The 17,150-nt window shown below is 26.4% G+C and overlaps 1 protein-coding gene across 2 annotated transcripts in view; it reads right to left on the bottom strand.

Annotated features, from left to right (window-relative positions):
* The window catches only part of LOC107457328 (neurogenic differentiation factor 1-like), a 70,304-nt gene extending 53,704 nt beyond the window's left edge, over positions 1–16,600 (bottom strand). The window contains exon 1 of one of the 2 annotated variants that reach the window (XM_021145404.3): positions 16,390–16,600. The gene's annotated coding sequence lies outside the window, so the exon portion shown is untranslated. Of the gene's footprint in view, positions 1–2,305; positions 2,521–16,389 lie in introns of those variants that run through there. The other variant, XM_071179581.1, reaches the window with a different exon arrangement.
* Between the last annotated feature and the right edge of the window lie 550 nt (positions 16,601–17,150).

Here is a 17,150-nt window from a genome sequence, read left to right as displayed (position 1 = left end):
TCGCCCTCCGAACATATCTCTATTGAAACCATATTTTTCATTATTTCCCTTATTATTTTGAGGGTTTAAAATCAAAGTTATCACTCCTATTTTGAGGATTCAAAATCCAAAATTATCTCTCCTGTTTTGAGGGTTCAAAATCCAACTTTATCTTTCCTATTTTGAGGGTTCAAAATCCAACGTTATCTTTCCTATTTTCAGAGTCCAAAATCCAAATCCATTAAAAAAAGGCATGTTTATTCAGAAAAACTGCGATTTTGACCCTGATTTCGTAACTTTTTGAGTTCATCAGTGCTAACTTTTTAGTATACTTCAGGTTAAGCATTCGAACCATTAACATTAAATCCTTGCACTTGAAAATCCGATCATTAGATCAAAAGTTGTTTAGGGTGTTTGCTTTTCTTAATTTTGCACACCGTATATTATAAAGATCTTTTTACAAATAGAGCTATAATTTCAGGTAATTGCTGAGAAGCAATTAGAATATTTTTTTTCTTATATAGAAAGAAAATTTTTTCGTATAAATTGTCAAAAAATTATCAAAATATCGGAAATAGGACTAGTTACTATATCTCTAATAACAACTTTATAAAACTAATTTCTTCAGTAATTGAATGTTGAAATTTAATAAGTTTGAGCATATAGCTTTAAACTTTTTGAAAACTTAGGGGAATTATATTTTAACACACCAAAAAATAAGGCGAATGTACAAAAATCGAGCTTGTATAAAATTCGAGAACGCTAATGGATTATATAAAATTTTCTAATTATATTTTTTAAATACAGAGTACAGTGACATCTTTAGTATGAACCAATCTATCTCACTCATTGGATTTTTGTCAGTTTAAAAATGAATAGTTTTTAATTTAAAAAAGAATTTTTTTAATTGTAATTAATGAATTTGTAATAAATAAGATAAACATGAGCTTAATTATTGATTGAAACATGAGAAACACAGTATTTATTTAATAAAATATTTTTTATTAAAAACGATAAATCCCAGTGACTTCACATAATGAGTTTAAAAATATTCGCAGTTTATGTGCTAAAAAATGCTTTTAAATCTACATATCTTTTTTTTTTGAAAGAAAAAATATGAATTAACACTTGTTTATTAATAATCTCTTTTATTTTTAGACAAAAATCTGTATGAAAAATTTTATGAAATTTTTTCATAGTTTTGTGTTAGCGTAAAATCATATTTATTATTACAATATTTAAGTAAACAACTATTAAGGTTATGATTAATTAAATGTTTCGTATCGAAACAGTTAAAACTACAACGAATGTTTTACTTATTCCAAAATTGATAAGTTAAATAATTTTCAAAGCTACAGTCAAATAAAGATTTCTATCATCTCTTTGTACTAGCCTTTATTGAACTACTAGCTGTACCCTGCGTGCGTTGCAACGCTTTCAATTTGAATTTGAATTTGGTATTTAAGTGTGTAAATGACATTTGCGATTATGATTTGAAATGCAAATTTTATTTAATGGTGAAAAAAAGCAGTTAATTCTCTAGGATATCATTAGTGCATTTTCAAACAGACATGTATGGTGATGCACACGGAGCATGAAACATATTTTGGACGTTCTGTCAAATTAATAAACATCTTTTAAAATATTTGCGCTTCAATAATACATTTGACAAAATTTAATGATATAAAATTTAATTTCAATAAATTATAATTCCATTTATTGCTTTTAAAATAAAAATTTAATATCAATTTAATGCATATTTATTCACACACTTTTGAAATAACATAAATTTTGCATGTTTGCACAATAATGATAAAAATTAATCAAGTAAAAATAATTATAAATAAATACAGAAATATAATTCTAAAGTTAAATAACTAGTGAACCAAAAAATTAATGATTTTTCATTAACTTTAAGTATAATATTTTTATAATAAATTAAAATAATAATATTTATTTCATGTAGGTAAACTCATGCTATCTAAAATAATATTTAATATTTTATTTCCTTATAAAATAATACAATTTCAGTTAAAAACCAAACATAAATTAATTTATCTCTTTTTTAACTATAACATTTTAATACTTTTAGTATCCAATATACATTTAACATGTTTCGAATCTTAAGTTAGAATTTAATGTTAAACTTACTTCAGTTTCTATCAACTTTTCTTCTTCAGGTAAGTTTTTATTTTGAAATATTAATTTCATTTAATATTTGAATGAACTTTTACGCAGGTCAATTTTACGTTTGCTCCCAAATAAGGACGATGGATTTAGTAGGTTAAGCACCAAGAACTGCGGAGCGATATTATAAAGCCCTTACCGTATTACTGCCCACACACTGTTCTTGCTTCATTCATGATTTCCTCTATCCTACAACTTTGCTCCCATTCATAACTTTGAAAAACAGGTAGTGTTGTAAAAGAAATATATCTTGACTGAATTCAAAGAGCAACTTAACTGATTTAAAAAAGAATTCGAGTATTACTTTTTTTTAAATAAATTAGACGTGGGCGATGAACCGAGAACAGACGACTGACATGATCTCTGCAAACGTGACAGTCGACACGGCGTTCAAGCCTCGCGCACTGACAGAATAAAAATTCAGAATTTTCTCTGATTTAGCTTATGCAAGTTGAAAGATTTTTATCGAACAAGATTTTCAAGCCCACGTTTAGCGAACGCAAACAAGTGGCGACATAGAAGAGTTTGTCTATGCCAATCTGGTGCAGAATTTAAATTACGATAATTTAGATAAATTTTCACACTGGCGACAATTTTCTGAGCAATATGAATGAACTAACGTAAAAACGTATTTAGCCTGAAGACATGCGATTTATTAGGATTTTGCCGACGTTGCTATTAACGCGGATTTTTCTGACGCCTTTTTTGGCGAAATGAATCTAGGTTGCTTGATAAAATTTAAATTATTTTTAAGGAGATGACGGTTTAAAAAAAATTTCTATTACGATATGCTAATTAAACTACACTTTTGAATACAAAATAATTCTTTTTTTTTTTAACTTTTAAGATAAAATGTAACTTATTTTAAGAATTATGATTTGAAAATTAATACTTTGGTATGCTATTTAAACTGTATTTTTTTTAAAAAAAAGTTACTTTTGCTTTTTAGAAAGATTAAAATTTAAAACTGAAAATAATTCTTTTTAACTTTTTAGACATTTCAGATTAAAAAAATATGCATCCTGAAAAAAATATTCTGAAAAAAAATATATATTCCCGGTAATAAAACCTAAATATGTGATATTTAAACTATTCAGTTGAAAAATTTTCCGTTCACATGGCAATAATTTACTGGAAATTGTAGTTTCCAAATTTATACTTCTTATTACCACACGATTAGTACAAAAATACAAAATTGAAATGTAAAATGAACTAAATAAATGGTTTGTATTCCATGATCAATAGCATTAAGATAAAATTACCAAACTTTGCCTCTTTCATCAAATTTTATCACCCATTACAAAACTATATTTTATTGTTAATTTTACCAAAATCATTACTAAGGTTCATATTTGTCTGTTTTTAAATGTTTTATGAATATCTTTGTTTTGTGCAATTTACGTGATGACAATTATCCAAATCAGTTTTAATGAGTGTAAACTGTAATGAAACAAAATTTTAAGAAATCTATAAACTTTTTAAACGATTGATTCAAAACCACAAATCACTGATTTTTATTGCTTTAAAGTTTCGAGGAAATATCCAAAAAATGGTTCTAAAAATGGATAAATTTTTTCTTTTAATCAATAAACCGAATTTTTCATTTGACTCCTTTTTTGAAGAACATTGTGCAGCTGAATAATACTACATCGTCAAAAGTTTAAGCACAAAAGGAAATCAAGAAATCTAAATTCAAAATGGTAACTAAAACTTAAGGTGATCACTCTTCTAACATATCTCTATTGAAAAAACAATTTCCATTCTTTCCTTTATTATTTTGAGGGTTCAAAATCCAAAGTTATCTCTCCTATTTTGAGGGTTCAAAATCCAATTTTATCTTTCCTATTTTGAGGGTCCAAAATCCAAATTCGTTAAAAAAAAAGACATGTTTATTCAGAAAAACTGCGATTTTGACCCTGATTTCGTAACTTAAAATATCATCAGTGCTAACTTTTTAGTATACTTCAAGTTAAGCATTCGAACCATTAACACTAAATTTTTGTACTTGAAAATCCGATCATTGAATGAAAAGTTGTTCATGGTGTTTGCTTTTTTTTAATTTTGTACACCGTATATTACAAAGATCTTTCTACAACTAGCGCTATAATTTCAGGAAATGGCAGTGAAGGAATGAGAATATTTTTTATCTTATGTAGAAAGAGAATTGTTTCGCATAAATTGTCAAAAAATTATCAAAATGTCTTAAATAGAACTGTTTACTATATCTCTATTAACAACTTTATAAAACTAATTTTCTCGGTAGTTAAATGTTAAAATTTAATAAGTTTGAGCATATGGCACTAAACTTTTTGAAAATTTTGAAAACTTAGGGGAATAACATTTTAACACACCAAAAAAATAAGGCGAATGCACAAAACTTGAGCTTGTACAAAATTCGAGAACGCTAATGGATTACGTGAAATTTTATAATTGCATTTTTTAAATAAAGAATACAGTGACATCTTTAGTATAAACTAATCTATCTCACTCATTGGATTTTTGTCAGTTTGAAAATGAATAGTTTTTTATTTAAAAAAGAACTTTTTAACTTGCAATTAGCTAATTTGTAAAAATTAAGATAAACATTAGTTTAATTATTGATTGAAACATGAGAAATAGTATTTATTTAATAAGCTATTTTTTATTAAAAATGGTAAATCCCAGTGACTTCACATAATGAGTTCAAAAATATTCGCAGTTTAAGGGCTAAAAAATGCCTTCAACTCTATAAATCTTTCTATTTTTGAAAGAAAAAATATGAATTAACATTTGTTTATTAATAATCTATTTAATTTTTAGACAGAAATCTGCATGAAACATTTTATGATATTTTTTCACAGTTTTGTGTTAGCGTAAAATTATATTTATTATTACAATATTTAAGTAAACAACGATTAAGGTCATGACTAATTAAATGTTTCGTATCGAAAGAGTTAAAACTACAACCAATGTTTTACTTACTCCAAAATTGATAAGTTAAATAATTTTCAAAACTACAGTCAAATAAAGATTTCTATCATCTCTTTGTACTAGCCTTTATTGAACTATATTTAGAATAAAAGAGGAAAGAGAAATGTTTACTTGGGTGATTTTTCTTCCAATTTAAAGCTTTTAACAAAGTCAATATAACCCTTTAGCATATCCCTAGTTAATTGTATAAACAATATTAATGAGTTACGAAAATTTATTTATTCAATGATAATTAAGAAACCTGCAACAGCTAAGAATTTAATATTTTCAGTGTAAAATAATTATTCAATATTAACATCTCTTTTCAAAATAGAAGAAACTATTTCATTAATTTTTAAAAATTAATTATCCAGATAGCAAAAAAATAATATATTTATTATAATTAATATGTTATAATATTAAATACAATAAAAATATTGTTTTTGCAATCTGGATAAAATTTCTCTTTATTTTTAAATAGTTACAAATTTTAAATTTTTACTATGGAATAAAATATTCAACATTAGATATTTTCGACATAGAAGATTTATTAATTTTTTAAAATATACCATATTAATTACAATATATTATTTTCTTAGCACTTCAGATAGAATTTACTCTTAATTTTAAATAGTTAAAATTTTATATTTTCACTGTAGAAGAAGATATTCAATATTAATAGCTACTTTCAAGAAAAGGATAAAAATTTATTAATTAGTAAAAATATACTGTAAAAACAAAATATATCGTTTCTTTACTCGTCATTTCCAATAAAATTAATTTTAGTAACAAGCAAGATAAACCTTTGATATTTTCGATGTAGAATGAACTATTCATTACGAATAAATATTTTGGAAAATAAAAGATAGTTTCATTAATTTTTGAACATACACTAGAAGAAGCAGAATATCTAATTTCCTCGCAGTTCAGATAAAACAATTTTCGTTTCCTGTAGCAGTTTACTTAAAATTTAAAATTTCCATTTGCTGTATGAAATGTAAAGTAAATTTTGAATAGCAAATTCTTACTTAAATAAATACAATAAATATGTAAAATTTCAACATCGATAGCTAATACAATTTTGTTCTAAATTACGAATCTACTGAAAATATTAATCACAACATACCAATATAGAAAGAACTTCTATAAAAAAAATTTTTTTTGCTTTGCATCATAATCGGGAAATATATAAAATTTATAACATATTTTTTATTCTTATCATAAGAAATATAAAGTAAGATTATAAAAGCAATTATATACCAAAAAATGAAAAGAAACTGGTGTAAAATGCTTAGCAACAAAAATGCAGTAGCGGCAGATTTAATAATTTTAGATGATTTAATATTTTTCCCCGTTTTTTAAACTAATTTCAGAGCAAAATTTCACGTCTTCCGTACTTAAAAAAATTCAAAATTAATTAGCTCAATTTTGTAAATCGTGCATTTTNCAATGTTAACATTCATTTTAGTAGAATGGGTAGACTCGCCCCATACGAGAGATTTGTCAGCAGTTCTATAAAAATATACAGTAACAGAGTAACTGTTAATATTTTCTAAAATCGATTTCACAGCTTTAAAGAGGGATAAATAGCAATTCCGAAACACCTATTAAAAGCCTTTTTTCTTTAATATTTACAAAAGTTTGACCACTTGAAAGTTGACAAACTGAAAAATGGGTAGACTCGCCCCTGTTTACGGTAGAAGATTTATTAATTTTTTAAAATATACCATATTAATTGCAATATATTATTTTTTTGGCACTTCAGATAGAATTTTCTCTTAATTTTAAATAGTCAAAATTTTATATTTTTACTATAGAATAAGATATTCAATGTTAATACCTATTTTTAAGAAAAAGATAAAAATTTATTAATTTGTAAAAATATACTGTAAAAACAAAATATATCGTTTCTTCACTCGTCATATCCAATAAAATTAATTTTAATAGACAAGCTTTGATATTTTCGATGTAGAATGAATTATTCATTACGAATAAACATTTTGGAAAATAAAAGATAGTTTCATTAATTTTTGAACATACACTAGAAGAAACAGAATATGATATTTCCTCGCAGTTCAGATAAAACAATTTTCGTTTCCTGTAACAATTTACTTAAAATTCAAAATTTCCATTTGCTGTATGAATGTAAGGTAAATTTTGAATAGCAAATTCTTACTCAAATAAATACAATAAATATGTAAAATTTCAACATCGATAGCTGATAAAATTTTGTACTAAATTACGAATCTACTGAAAATATTAATCTCAACATAACAATATAAAATGAGCTTCTATAAAAAACGTTTTTTTAGTTTCGCATCATAATCGGGAAAATATGTACATAATATAAAATTTATTACATCCAAATGCTTTGTATATAAGTAAAATAATATAAAATTTGTTACATATTTTTAATCTTATCATAAGATATATAACTTATAAAAGCAATTATACCCACAAATTAAAAAAAAAACTGGTGTAAAATGCTTAGCAACAAAAAAGCAGTGGCGGCGGATTTAATACTTTAGATGATTTAATATTTTTTTTGCCTTTTTTTAAACTAGTTTTAGAACAAAATTCTTTGCCTTTGGTAGTTAAAAAAAATTCGAAATTAATTAGCATTAACATTATTCAACGTTTAAAAAGAATTTTATTCATTATAAATTTAAACTAGTAATTACTCTAATTTAAAAATAAGATCCTAAATACAGAAGATAAGCGCAGAAATCACGTAGAATTTCTATAAAATTTGATTAATTAAATATTTAAAGATGCAAAAAAAGCACTGTTTCAGCGTCATTTCATTAATTAATAATGAAAGGAAGAACGATTCATGTTCAACATTTTTAATTTAAACTAATTTAAGAACCTTCAGAATAATTATTATTAATAATAATAATATATATTGATAAACAAAGATAATTGAGAGCATTTGGATCTGCATCTATAAGCTTTGATAAACGCATTAGATCTTTTTGGGTCCAATTTATCGGTAATTTAAGCAGAAAATATATTAAAAAATCTTTTTTTCAGTAACGCAACTCTAGATTATGCTTATCTGGCCTACTCTATTTAATCATATGATAAGAAAATTTAGGCTCTCAAAAAACACATATTTGAATAATTCTGTATTAATTAATGAATTATGAAAGCCGTAACAATTGCTGCTTATGATTTGTCTGCAAACGATATTATTTTGTTAAAAAATGTGCACAATTAAAGTTTTTTGAAGACCTAGGTTATCGAAATTGTCGTTTGACTGTTTGCACTAACGAATTACAATAAATTCTGTCTAATACAGACAATCGGCATTCCTATAAAGTAGAATTCCGTATTTTCCCGGAATGTTCTGAAAGTTTCATTAAAGCTTGTAATAAAACGCATACCCGGAAACGTAAACGATCCTTTATTAATTTTACCCGAATGTTAGCTAACTTATCCGGTACATTAAATTCATTATTTTTGCTACTTCGTTCATTTCAATGCTATAAGGAGAAGAGAACTATATATATATGGTTTAATCATATTCATGAAAGAGAGTCTTGATATTTTCATAAACATGAGATTTTTCGTAACGCAGAAACTGCTTAAAATTGAAATTTCTTTTCGTGCTAATGGAAAATTGAAAGAGGATTTAAGATTTAAGGTTATCTTTTACTTTTTGATTAGGAAGAATTAAGCTGCACGTATAAATTTTTAATTAACTTAGCAAAAAGAAAAATTTCTAATTTGGATTACAATAAAGCATTTACCGACGGTTTTTATTTGTCTGAAGAATTATTTATAGAAATATTTAAGTTTTAATCTCTTTTTCTTCACTTTTTCCTCTGTGCATTTGTTTTAAATTACCGTCGTTGAAGAGCTGACTCAATTATGAATTTACGACTACCAATGTTCAACCCCGTAGCTTTGTAATTTTGAAACCAATCCGGAGAACAAAAAAACTTCTGAATCATGCATTGGGAGAAATTTGCCTTCTTGGAGGCCTTTTTGATGGAACTAACCCGCTTTTGCTTTACACGAAGAGAAAAACCACGAAAAAGTCCCGCTGTGAGTCTACCGGCAAAGGGATTCTAACCAATGATCCGTCTACCATCGAGGATATTTTACGTCAGCACTGTGATCGATGCAAGCCGGATGTCGAATTCGCATCAACCAGTCATTGCTGGGATTTGAACCCGGGACACCTCATTAGGAGACGAGCCCTCTATTCCCTCAGCCGTCACTGCTCTTTGTTGTGCATTAAAATATAGTGAGATGAATTTTACGAAACAAAATTATAGCATGGTCTTTGCAATGGAGATAAGCAAAAATACTTTGATAACGCTCGACTTCCTGCCAGAGTTTATTGGAGCTAGAATAATGAATTATCTTAAACTTACTGGAATAAAATCAATTCAGAATAAATTCTTGTCGAACTTAACAAAATGCTTTAAATTTACATGAGAGATGATGGAAAATTTAGAAGCGTATCAATAGAAATATCGTTTTCTTTCCCCTACCAAAATTCTTTTTCACAAAAAGGAAGAAGCAATAAAAATAAAATCTGCTTTGTTAAGCAATTTGATAGAGCATTATCTCTAAAACCCTAACATATATATTAGTTCTTTTCATAAAGTAATAATGGCTGAATATCAGGTACACATGTCATCAAAGAAACCTGTATGACGCATTTCCTTGCAGATTTGGAATATGGAATGGCTTTCAGTCAATGGAATTATTTTTTCTCAGATTTATCACCTTTTATGGGATTTGGATACTCCCGAGAAGATCATTAATGCCTTTTCAAAACAGCTGCGAACAATGAAACTATTGGTTATGATGGAAAAGTGTTGAGATGATGGCTTGCGATATCGAAAAATGTGATCCATTTTTTTCACAATTTGTTTAGGCTGCTTTTTTTTTTATGAAACGCATGAAAATGGGGGGAAAAGAAATGTATGGGCATATCGAATATCTGAACAATGTTTGCAAGCGAAGGTAAATTTGATGCTTTTGAATAGCTTTCTGCAGTTGGTATCATATTCAGATTTTTTAGAAAGAGCCTCCACTTAGAAATAATATTTACGTTGTTGTGGAAGTTCTTCAAATTTCTTTTAGCCAAATAAAAGGATTTACTTCTTTACTAAATACACAGTTATTCAAAAAAAAACTTATTTAATTTTAAGAAAGACATTATTTTTCTTTTAAATATTATTAAACTTTTGTTAAAATTAACTTCTATGGATCTAAACTTTCTCTTTAAGCTAAATATGAAATACGCGAATTATTATACGCTTACTGCTAGTAAATGTAAATAATGCCGTTAAATTTTTCATTAGTCATTGTATTGAATAACTAGACCAAATGGGAAATATTAATCTTTTCTTACTTTGCGGGTTTGCCATTAGTCGTTCTATAGAATGTCTAAGCATTTTCCAATGCAAGAAATATTAATAATACCATACTTTATTCGGGTAATTTAGAGATCAATACAATGATTAATCATTCTTTAGAGTACCAAACGTTCTTAGGCTAAATAAGATACAGGAGAATCTTTCTGTATTTTGCCATGCCATTGTATGGAATGCCTAGTTCTTCTACAGAATGACATGCACTTTAAACAAATTATGAATTATTAGATGTATTCTAAATATTTCTTAGTCAATGTATAAAATTCTTGTTGTTTTTCATTAATCAATGTGTACAATTCCTATGCAATGTGAGAAAAATTAATCGTTTCATAATTTGCCGGGTGATTTCAAGCATACTATGTAATGGTAAAGCATTTTATAGAATGCAAGTTATTTGCATTAGCGACAACATACATAAATATCAAAACACACATTAAACCGTAAAATTGATCTAATCACCGCCTGTTTTAACTTTATCAAAAACTTCACGAATAAAAATAAATATTACTTCTTATGTCAAATTTCAAATTATGATTAATGGGAGAATTAAACCTCCTTTTTAATGCAAATTTGAAATTTTATGCATAAATGAAACCCGGCATTTGCTAAGAATGTTCACAAAAATTCCCCAATTACCCACTTTAAAGAGAAAATTATGACAGATTATAATATTTCATTATAGTTGCAGTTCCAGTTACATAATTTGACTTAACCTAAATTATAAAAGTGATATTTTTGTCTATTGTCTCATAGTGATGAAGTAATCATATGAATCAGTTGGAAAAATCTAAAATGAGACTTTGCTTACATCAATTTTATCATATATAGTCGATTCAAAAAAGTTTTTGGTCAGAGATTCTGTATTATTTAGGCTTAATTAGGACAAACTCACATGTTTTTTTTCTTAATGTAATTGCGAGCTTTTGCTAAAAACAATGCCATTTGAGATTTTATAAAAAATAAAATATGAGTCTTTTGAGATAACATCTCGATAGAATACATTTTAAGGCAAAATATAACTGAAGCATTTTTAAATGCCTACTTTATTTATATTGCTGTCTTATGAATTACAAATTTTACGTTGATTTCAAATTGATTTTATAAAATTTAAAACAACATTTAAACTTTTATACAAGGATAGATTATACGAAGTAATGAAAGTGATGGTATTTTCAATACTAAATTGAGTTAAAAAAAATATATCATGTAATTCTTATGTCATAACGCAAACTAGGCCAGCAAATAAAGATACAAAATTTTTAGTTACAATAATTTTTGTAGCTACAACTTATTTTTAATCAGGAAAACTATATCATACAAACAGTATTATTTATATTAGACTCAACAAATTTATTGTATGATCTAATAAAAATAAACTTGAACTGTATTTTTCGTTTCTGAAACTATTTTAATTATCTTGAAATATGCCATGTCAGTGTCTGGTAACATTTTCATCCCGAAAACGGAACATCTTGAATAACTTTTTATATAATGATCGGATTTTCGCGTATTAGAAAACAGTACTAACGATTCATTAGATAGATTTTATTCTAATATTAGTACCGATGATATTTTAAAATAAAAAAAATTATTTTAAAGCTTAATTTAAAATATACGTGTTACATTTATTTTATAGAAAAAAATATAACAAATTTAGTTTTTGGTCCTCAAATTTCGAGGGTTATAGTTACAAATTTAGAGAGAAAGCACTCAAGAGTTTAGTCAAAAGAGCGGTTTAAAGTTTAAATTCTTTTATGAAAGATTCATTTTTTTCTTCATATTCGCTTCCGTTTCTAGAACTATTTAAGCGAATCAAAATCTTTGTACACTTAAATATTAATGTAATAAAAATATCAACCAATTTATTTTTTTAATTATGTGTTAATACATATAGTTTTTATTAAAAAAAATAAAGCATTTACTCTATAGCCTGTTATCTGCAAGGGTAGTCGTGGAGCTTAAAGCCGATAATTTCTTGCCCAACGGCCGATGGTGTCAATAGCCAGCATTGCTAACAAACTTCTTTCACTTCCTTAACAAGATGTTACCCATTGAAATAGGGTGGGCTTCAAACCACTATCAAACTCTAGTCCTTTACCAATACTAGCTCATCTCTTTAACCAATAAACTATCAGCGTTTTTTGAAAAAATACCAAGAATGAAATTAATTATATTTTTATATTTCTCTTCATTTTGTTAGAAAAAATCACGGTTTTTAAAGAGGTTCAATTCACAAATATATAAATTGAAAGGCAGACCTTTTGTCTTAAATACATCTCATCTGGATTTAACAGACCTTTAGTTTTAAATATATTTTAGCTGAATTTAGTATATTGTTACCTCTCAGCTGAGTTCTAAATCTATCAAGAATTCAGTAGATTCTTTGCACATTTCTGGGATTTTGTGGCACTTTTACAAATGGAACGCCATAATGATACACGAAATTAGATAAAATATACCAAGTTTTTAAAAGAAATTAATTTATTAAGATGCGTGGACAAATCTTTCGCTGACCTTTGAACATTTGATCCGTAGTTAGGTTCGCACCACATACTTTGTAGTTATCGATTTTCAATGGTGTTCTAAATGCTGTACAAGCGCTTTCTCCGTGTTCTAGTTATTTTTTTAGCGTCGGTAGTTTACACCCAGTATTTTGCAGGGCAACACATGCAAAATGGTGACATCTGAACGTAAAAGCGTATTGTGTTCTGTAATTTGTAATGAGTGCCTTTAAAAATTCCATTTAAGAGTGTTTCATTCCAAGTTTCATATGATGTCTATATTACAGAGCTGTCTACCAATTTAATACCATTGAATCGTTGGTCAGCCGCTAATCAATGAGGTCCAAAGAATTGGGGCACAAATTTGACGAAGTTATTGCTCTTATTAATTTGGCTCCAACATAGTTAAACGAAGTGTGCAAGGAACTGAATTTCTAAATGTATGTACATATTGAGCATTTGTAAAAACATTTAGATTAATTCACTTCTATTTAATGTGTGAAATGTAATAAATAACCTAAATTAAACAGCTTTTACGCACCATTGAAATTGATATATTTTTAATAGGTACCTTGCATAAATTTGCAAATCTTTCTACCAATTTAAAACCATTGAATCATTGGTCAGCCGCTAATCAATGAGGTCCAAAGAATTGGGGCACAAATTTGAAGAAGTTATTGCTCTTATTAATTTGGCTCCAACATAGTTAAACGAAGTGTGCAAGGAACTGAATTTCTAAATGTATGTATATGTTGAGCATTTGTAAAAAAATTTAGATTAATTCACTTCTATTTAATGTGTGAAATGAAATAAATAACCTAAATTAAACAGCTTTTTCACACCATTGCAATTGATATATTTTTATAGGTACCTTGCATAAATGTTTTATTATAAAGTAGAAAAATGTTATATTTAAGTAAGTTTTGAATAAATTATACAAATTAAGTCATTTAAAAGCTAATACAGTTAAATCTTGATATTTTTATTTTATTTTACAAAGCAATTAAAGCCTATAGTGACTGCTTTCTTGAGTACTTGAGGTCATGATTGAAAAATTAAGACTTTATAATTACATACATAAAGATTTTCATTGTTTTTTCCATTCGGTTCAGTACACTTAATTAAATTCTGTTTGAGAGTTACAATTGTCAAATAAATTTAAAATGAATTGAAAATTTATTTGAATCTGTAAATCAATAAGTGTAAAAGTTAAATACTGTAAAAAAATTATTACCATGTGCATAAATTTCAAAATAATGAAACTTCTTAAGTTTCTTATTTAGACATCATTAAAATGATATAAATCTTATTCCAAAATGTTTTATTTTTCTATTTTCTTATATATTAGAAAGTGTATTAAAATATTTTACATAAAAGAATAATGAAGATTTCATAAATCTGCACAATATGAATATAGAAAAAACAGAATAAAAAAAAAACATTTTTATGATACATATTAACTAGTAGAAATTACAATATGTAATTTAAATATCCTAACTATTTCAAGTAGCTATCTGTATTCATACTTAGTGAAATATTATGGCTTCCTTTTCTTTTGATACTTAAATTGCAATTTTAATTTCATTTTTAAACTAATACTTTAATTAATTTAAGCAGTATCTGTTAAACCTGTTACGTAAGATAATTAACTAAAAAAGCTTACAGTTGTTATTGTAAGAGAATATAGTTATCAAAATTTCAGAATGAACTTTGCGATATTAGTATAATTTAATTTTCACCTTAACTAGACACAAAAATAATTTCTGAGATGATAAAGGAAAAACATATTTCTCATGTAAAATGAATAAAAAAAAAAGGCATTTTAAATTGTTTTCTAATTTTATCAACCTAACTGCATACAGAAAAAAATGTCATTAATTTGATACTTGATATTGTGTTTTTTAAACTGAGAATTTTGTGCTATTATCAATTCAGAATTTTTTTAGAAAAACATTAAATATTCCCTTAAGTTTTTTCAGCTTAAAAATGTAAACACTTTTAATTAAGCACTTTAGGTGTCAAGAATATTCGGTTAAATTAAATCTCGCATTTTAATTATTGTTCGCTATTTTTTATTTTTTTTACTTTATGTAAAAAAAAAAGGAAAATTTATTACTTTCGAGGGACAACTTTCAGGATTTATTTTTGGAGAAATAAAATAAAATTTATTTCTATTTTTTTTGTTTGTTTATTAACGATACAAATTGGGTGATACAAATTTTGATGTGCATTAAATAATAATTTCATTAAAACTTGTAATAACCCTTATAAGATACGAAGTTGAACAAGGATATCGTTCAAATTTGTTGAATTTTAAATATGGTGCAAACTTAAAACACATTACGTGATTACACAATAGCAAATTTTATTCAAATCAAACTAAAACATTATTCGAATAAAAAATTTATTAAGATCGCATCAATTTTGCACTGTCTTATTTTCAAAATAACGATATTATGGTCCAAATTTTTCAGGGAATTTAACTTTGGAAGAAAATCTTAGAGGGAAAATAATTGTAAACAATAAGTTTCTTTCCATTTTTCTTTTGTTTATTAATAAATGCAAATATGTTATTAGAAAATTGCGATATAAATTTTTTTGAAAAAAGTATAACACTACACTTTTAAAAACTTCGAAGCCCTTTTAATGATAATTTCATATAAACTTGTTACATTATAATAAGATGCCAAGTCAAACCATGATATTGTTCGAATTTTTTACTATTTAAATGTGGTGTAAACTTAAAACATATAACTTAAGCTATAGAATTGTGTAATCAAGTTTAACTTGAACAAAAACATTACTCGATTTATCACATCACTAAGATTGCACCAATTTTGAGTAGTGTTATTGTTCAAAATACCAATATTATGGTTCAATATTGAACCAATTCCTTAGAGAATTCAAGATTTTAAATGATACAACAAAAATTGCATAACAAAAAAAATATTATAAAATGAATTTCCATATGAATTTTGAAATTTAATTTTAAAAAAAATAAGTATCTTAAAGTAATTTATAAAACAAATTTTATTAAAAAGCTTTAAGAATTGTAGATAAAAACTTTTTTCAAGTAGTACCAATAGTGAAGTAGTCAAAATACCAATATTATGGTTCAATATTAAACCAATTTTTTAGAGAATTCAAGATTTTTAATGATACAACAAAAATTGTAAAATTAAAAAAAAAACTTATAAAATAAATTAAAAAAATTTAAAAAAATTCCAAATGAATTTTGAAATTTAATTTTAAAAAAAAATAAATATCTTAAAGTAATTTATAAAACAAATTTAATTAAAAAGTTCAAAGAGTTGTAGATCAAAACTTTTTTCGAGTAGTAAGAAAAGAATGAAAAATAATCGCCCAAGAAGCGAACTTACCGTCAACCGAAGGTACACCGGCGCGGTTCCGAACAAAAACCCGACGAAAATTCGAAGTAATCCAAAACGAATTTATGATTGAGGAAAGACACTAGTTCTAAAAGTGAGGAGCCCCGCGGTCCTAAAGCGTTGCTGTTGTCCAAGCATTTCAACGCAGTCTTCGCTTTGAAACTGCTTTGCTCTCAGTTAAGATGGTTACACCCAAAGAAAAACCGGCCAACCCCGAACGGGGCCCGAGGCCATCCGAGCTTGTTGGTGTCTTGTGGCTGGTGGGTGGGCGCACTTCTGACCCCTACTTACCTGCCTACTATCCGACGTGCCGCGGTCTGTCATTATAAGTCGCGACAAAACCACTGGAAGGAAAGTGTTGCAATAAAAACCTTTTTTTCTTCTGTAATAAACCTTTTCAAGCTTTATAATACTCATAGTACATTCGAGAGCAAACATCAACACGTTTTATTAATTTAATAACTTATAACGTTATACTTTAAGCTATTTAGTCAACTTATTGCAATATACTTTAACATTAAAGCCATCTAGTCAGCTTAGAACGCTATAATTTAATAATAATGTCTTCTAGTCAGGTTATAGCGCTATGTCTTTACATTATTGCCTTAAATATCCTAATCCCGATCTTCTGGAATATGACTTTTTTGAATGAATAAAACAGTAGCTGAAACATACTACAGCACAAGTTATCCTGCAAATCCAAACTTAGAGCAGTTTTTAGAGATTTAAGTGACGGAATTCTGTTTATTGAA

This window comes from Parasteatoda tepidariorum, chromosome 4 (assembly GCF_043381705.1).
Source record: "Parasteatoda tepidariorum isolate YZ-2023 chromosome 4, CAS_Ptep_4.0, whole genome shotgun sequence".
NCBI lineage: Eukaryota > Metazoa > Arthropoda > Arachnida > Araneae > Theridiidae > Parasteatoda > Parasteatoda tepidariorum.
This window is presented reverse-complemented; position numbering and strand designations above follow the sequence as displayed.